Raw genomic sequence first — 6,624 nt, forward strand, 5'->3', positions numbered from 1 at the left:
GGTGAAAGGGGAGATAACTTTGCCCAAGATTCCAGATTGGCCATTCTGAGTTTTCATTTTCTCAAAGGCAGAGCAGGATACCCAGGACTCAGTTTACACCCATTGCCATTTCTAGCCACTTGGGGGGCCATAGGTAGGCTGGGGTAACGTTAATTAATGTAAAATGTTCATGCCATGGGACCTTTAACACAACTAAATACACAAATGCGCTGCTAATTCACACAACACAACCAAATACACAAACATGTTGCAAATACACACATAACATAGCTAAGTACACAAGTCTGCTACAAATACAGAAACAATGCAAAAAGAAAAGTACAAAATCCCTGAAAACCAATGCAGGATTGAACAAAGGAAGTTGTCCAGGCCTCTAGGGGGAGTGCTAAGTGGAACAGCTTGATTTTCGACCCCATGGGAAGAGAGCTCTCTGCCTTTTTATCACCACGAGTCTACAGACACATTTCTGGTGATTGAGTATCACCTGTGACCTGAGCCAGACACACCCACCACACGAGAGAAAACATGTCTCAAACATAGACTTAATATTTACAGTCTGTGATCTCAAAGCAGTTGCACACCATTTCACAACGGTGCATACTGTTCTGAGATTGAATGTACCTCTGCTCTCACTCTCTCAATGGGGTCAAAAATCAAGCTCACCCTAGAGGCCTGGAGAGCTTCCATCGTGTGATCTAGATGCAGCGTTGTTGCATTTGTTTTGTGTGCTTTTATTTTTGCATTTTTTTCTTTATTTGCTGCACGTTTGCTAAATGCTGCTCATGTATTGTCAAATTAATGAACATGTTTTCTTAATTTGCTTGTGTTTGGTCTATTTGCGTGTGTTTCATTAAGTTGCCGTGCGTTTGCCCTGTTGGCCACCATATTAACCACATCTTTACAACAGCGAGTGTTTCACAACGTGCGCTGTTAAATTGGTTTTCCCTCGAAACGTAATTTAGTATGCAGTTTCATTGGTTGGGAAAGTCATTTTTGTTGTTAGGAGTCTGCCACTGCCCGCAAATAGAGCTGTGAGAGCAGCAGTGGTTAAAGCTGACGTTTTCTTTGCATGTGCTGGTTTGTAAAATGTTGAAGTTCAATGTTCTAAGGCACAAAGTAGATGTGTGACGTTATACGTGGCAGATACCTAATGTTCCACTCTCAGATCTGTTGCAAAAATCAAATCTGGAAAACAAAATTGTTATTTGTCTGACAGCTTATGATGGTCAGTCTGCATAACAGTTGACTAACATTTTTAGACTGTTTAAGCACTGTTGCCGTCTGCCACAGTAGTTTATTTGTCTGCCTGGAAGGAGATGTTGGGGGCTTAAAACACCATCAAGCCCCACAGTGCATTTTCATGCAAATGTTCTCAGTATCTTTTTAATGATACCACTGGAGGGAGCCAAAGTAATACAAACAAAGCAGATCTACTACACACAGCATCTTCTGTTACAGTAACAATCCCTTTAACTTTTCATAGTAGCAGTCAGGCAATAAAGTGCACGGAAGAACTTACTTGTAGTGATAAAAAAACAATCACTGAAGTAAAGGTACGTTTAGGGGTTCTGTCCCTAAAAGGACAGTCTTGGATTTCGACAAGTCAAGTGTATCGGGTTAGGGTTGGGGTTAGGGGTAGCCTTATTGGCTGCTGTAATCATTCCTCCTCTCCACGCTTCCATGAAGTGATCCCTATATACCACTATCCGCGTTTTGTGCAAAAAAAGAAAAAGAAAATGCATTTTAAAGTTCAGCTGAACTCAATATGAGGCTTCAGCAGTCTGACTTAAATGGATCAAGAAGAATTCTTCCAAAGTCTTGCATCCCTCTGTGGCAGAGGAATGCTTCCTGGTAGTCTGCATCCCTCTGTTGGAATTCCTCATTCTTGGAAAGTCCGACAACATTTCTTTATGCAAATGCATGATTTGCTCAAGATATCTCATCAGCAACCAACCATGTGTACTCCTCTGGCCAGGAATTAGTCCCACAACCTGTAGTTTTTACACTTAGTTTCTTTGTACTGATTAAACAAAGATATAGCATGTCAAATGATAGGCAGATTTTGTCACCTTTGGACAAAGCTAGCTGTTTCCCTTAGTCTTTATACTAAGCTATACTAACTATCTTCATCATATTTATCATAAAGATGAGAGTGGAATTCATCTTCTCATTGTCAACTATCGGCAAGAAAGCAAATAAGGGCATTTGTATACAGTATAATTATTAGACTATAAATTGAGCTATCCTTTAAGTTTGCAAAGTAAGGGAACAAGGACACATGAAATGAAGGGTCCTTGAGTTTGTAATGTGTGTTTTAATGATTCCTTAAGGGTGTTTCAGGCCCTAGTTTGGGAAAACACATAACTGTCACTACTCACAGATGATGAAGGATAGTAACAATGACAAGAAGCAGCATACCGAAACTTAGAGTTTCTACTCTGATCTTAAAGTGATGAATGCAAAGTGAGCATGAACAGTAGTCAAAAGGGAATGAAAAAAGAACTAACCATAAAAGAGGTTTCCACCCTGTTCTTTCACACTTCTTCTTTAAACACAGGACTGATGTCACCATGCTAGTGTAGGGGAACCACATTAACCACAGGTTTTTTACGTCACTTCACAAGCTGACAGGAGATGGACTAGCTTTTTATGGGAAGCAAAAGTCTTCAGTTAGGTCTGACATGAAAACGATCGACCGATTAACTTGAATATTCGTGATGTAAAACAACAGGGGAAGAACTTGTGACAGAAAGACACCGGAGAGGTAGGCTCTTGTGTACACTATCTTTGGTTAAGAGCCATTTGTTGATGTGGATCAAGCTTTTTTTCAAAATAATGAATGAATGAGTTGCTGAAGGGGACTGACGCTATAACTGGCAATGAGGATGATGAGAATGATAAATCAAGATTTATTAGTTCATGAGGTGGTTTTAGTGTGTGTGTTTTGATGATGACAACGACGGCGTCTGTCATGATGATCTTTTGGTAACATTTAAATAAATATAAGTGTTTTACATAAAGTTCAACACTCAAGGTCCTCTTGCTGGCAGGTTTTCAGGCTTTCCTCTCACAGTCTGCCAAAGAAATGCGACAATGACAGCAAATGTTTGATGTTTTTTGCGTTGTAAAATTGTCACCGTGGTTACAAACTTATTTAGCCAAATCTTAAAAGTGCTGGTGAACTAAGAGTTCCATCCTAGTTACAATTTGCCAACCCTCCTACTTTATGTGTCGAAAATACTAACAAATGAAAGTAGTTTGTAAGCGAGGACACCCTGCCATACAAACACTTTTTATACAAAAACAAGAGAGAGAAAGGCAGGTGTGTGGGGTTTTATATGTGGGACGGGGAGAGTAGGTGGAGGGAGTGAGAGACAGAAGGAAACAGCGTGGGGGATTGAGAGAGAGAGAGAGAGAGAGAGAGAGAGAGAGAGAGAGAGAGAAAGGGACCCAGATCACTCTCAATGGGGTGTTAAGGAGGCCATATTAGTATTTTAACAGAATTTTTGCCTAATGAACAAGAGTGTACAGCTACACTCTGCAGGCTAAATGCTAACGGTAGCATTGCTTCCATGCTCACAATAAAAGGTGAAAGTGGGTAGACATAAAATTCTTGTTGTCCCCCTTTTTTTGGAACCAGTGCACCTTAGTAGTTTTTGCACAAGTAACATACAAAATCTATATAAGAGATCAATACAAGAGCATACTTGCTTGACAGTAAATGAGTAGTTTTTTTCTTATTAGAAACAACAGTATCTTTCTGGGTAGAGAATGGGGTTGATGTGTGTGTGTGTGTGTGTTTTGTGCGTCTGTGTGTTTTTGTGCATGTAGTTTGTGCTTATTTCCTTAATTTTGAGCGGAAAGTGAGAGAACAGAGCGTAAGCTGTTGGAGCCGATCAGAGGAAATCAACACATGAAACAGGTCAGAAAGAGGCAGATAGGCGGATAAAGTGAGACTTCTTTATTTGTTGTCTTTATTGAATTTTTCTGCTTGACCAGTGAGGTTTTCCCACTAAAATTCACTGATCATAAGCTGGATAGTACAGACCTTTAGTTGCTGGACGGTAGATAGTGACTTTGAATCATGTCATTGTGTGTCATGTTGACGCAACAAGTCAGCTGGTTGTACTGAACATACTCGTCAGAGTTAAAATCAGGATAGAGAGATTGGAAAACAATATCATTAGCCATAAGTCCCTAATATATATAAAGATAGAAAAATGTAACCGCTGTTGTCACCAATGTGAAAATGTGGTTAACTATAGCAGTAGTACTTCTGATTGATACTTTCTGATCAGATAATACCTAAAAATGAATCTGAGGTTTGCTCCTTGAGGCAGACTGTCCAGGGTTAAAGTCTGACCTGTGACGACTTCCTGCACGTCTCCCCCCCCTCTCTCTCTTCTCCCTTTCATAGCTGGCCTTTCCATTAAAGGCAGAAATGCCCAGAACATGTATCTGACCTTACTTTCAGGTAACTGACAAAGTGACAAATGGATTATGATTTGAATACAGCCATGTTGGTATATGATTGTACAAGCATGGTACTACTCCCTCATCCAAAATCAGTTAGGGCAATCTACTTTGTTTTTAGCAGTCTGATTTCTTTAATTTCCCAGTACTGCGAGTGCATTAAAAATTCAGGTTGTATAGATCAGTCAGAGTAAAGAAATGCTTCCATAAGCCGCGCACACTGAGGAATAAAAATTAATTAAAGTTGCGGACCTGTAATTATTTAGTGAACACAGGCTTGGACTCAGAAGCAGGATTTGAAGACCAAGCAGATAAAGATAAATTATGAAACCAATTCAATTCCATTTTATTTAAAGTGTCAGATCATAGACAAGGACTGAGAGCCATGCAGGAAAAACCACCAACCAACTAGTAAATCCTTCTGACAAGATCACACAAAAGACGATATCTACATGGACAGCCAAAGAATCAGAGCAAATGTAAACAGATTACAGTTTTTACTCTCTGGGGCAGGATAAGCTCTCTCCATCGTTTCCCATCCTTGACAACATGTTGATCCTCAGTTTATCTCTTTCAACCTTTGGGATGCGATCTGCCTCCATTCGAAACACGTGGCCCAGCCATCGCAGTTGCCTCTCTCTTATTTTAGTGATTTTTAGAAGATTTTGTTTTTACAATATCAGGATTGTGATCTTGTTTGGCCACACAATGCCATGTTGCCTTCTCAAGCAGCCATTGAGAAATGTCACCATCCTTTTTTTATATCATCTTTGGTATACAGAACCATACAACAGGACGTGCTTTGTCTCTTATACAGATGTAGCTTCTGTTCCAAATACTATGAAGAACTCATTTCTGATGCATATGGGTAACCTTTTGACCATTACAAGAAGCCGCTGTATTTAGTTGTATACTGCGGCTTTGAGAGGATGTGTGTAGTTCAGCTTCCCCTTTCTCAACTTTTTTAAACATCCAGAAATACCAAAAGAAAAACATTACCAATCAGGAAGTGCATATAACTGGCAAGGCATACACCACAGCTTTTTGACTACCTCATTGTGACAATAAAATATTGATCATGATAGCTGACGACATGATCTACAGTCTGATTAGTTCTGTTTAAGACAAGGGAGTGCCGTTAGCATGAAGTTTGGCTTTTATTGAAACATTTGGGTTCTCAGGAAAAAGGAAAAACACTCTGACCTTTATTAAACCGCATGAACAGGTGACCTGGTTGTCTGCAAGAACTCGGGCTGTTTCCCCTTTGCAAGGAAACGGAAAAAGGACTGAACATTATACATACGTTGTGTGCATACAGCAAAAAGACAAGTTTGCTAGTGTACTTTATTAGAAATGTATTGTGGCAAATATAAAATGTTAAGAGGATATTGAAAAGATGTATTATTGCTGTTATAGTGCAGAAATAAAGTTAGTTTGCATTTGATGCTGTTGGTGTTTGTGGGTCGAGTTTCAGTAAGCTGTAATAACCACAGACCACAAATGATATACCTGATATACACACATTTCTTTTTCATCCTGTTTTTGACACACTTTAAATGTCAGTGTGGCTCAGATACAAAAGCAAATAACTGTTCAATATAGTATGTATCAGATGAATGTTTGCCACAAAGTGCAACAAAAGAACAAATCAAATTTGAGATATAAATCTATGAGAAGTGGTCAAAGCAAGATTTGAATATTTCACTTGGACATGCATACAGTATATACTGCTACTCAACACATATACATACATATACTGTATATATAAATATATATACAGGGGTGTGAAAAAGTGTTTGCCCCCTTCCTCATTTCCTGTTCCTTTGCATGTTTGTCACACTTAAGTGTTTCGGAACATCAAACCAATTTAAACAATAGTCAAGGACAACACAAGTAAACACAAAATGCAATTTGTAAATGAAGGTGTTTATTATTAAAGGTGAAAAAAAATCCAAACCATCATGGCCCTGTGTGAAAAAGTGATTGCCCCCTCAACCTAATAACTGGTTGGGCCACCCTTAGCAGCAACAACTGCAACTAAGCGCTTGAGATAACGTGCAATGAGGCTTTTATAGCGTCCTGGAGGAATTTTGGCCCACTCATCTTTGCAGAATTGTCCTAATTCAGTTACATTAGAGGGTTTTCGAGCAT

The 6,624-nt window shown here is 39.2% G+C and overlaps 1 protein-coding gene across 5 annotated transcripts in view; it reads left to right on the forward strand.

Moving 5' to 3' along the window:
* LOC117952358 overlaps positions 1-6,624 on the forward strand; it is a 31,081-nt gene that overhangs the window by 1,198 nt on the left and 23,259 nt on the right. For 2 of the 5 annotated variants that reach the window (XM_034884590.1, XM_034884596.1), the window contains exon 1: positions 2,482-2,764. The exons of the other annotated variants lie outside the window; for them this stretch is intronic. The gene's annotated coding sequence lies outside the window, so the exon portion shown is untranslated. Of the gene's footprint in view, positions 1-2,481; positions 2,765-6,624 lie in introns of those variants that run through there. 5 annotated transcript variants of the gene reach the window in all.

The sequence above is a fragment of the Etheostoma cragini genome, chromosome 2, assembly GCF_013103735.1.
Source record: "Etheostoma cragini isolate CJK2018 chromosome 2, CSU_Ecrag_1.0, whole genome shotgun sequence".
In the NCBI taxonomy this organism is placed as follows: domain Eukaryota; kingdom Metazoa; phylum Chordata; class Actinopteri; order Perciformes; family Percidae; genus Etheostoma; species Etheostoma cragini.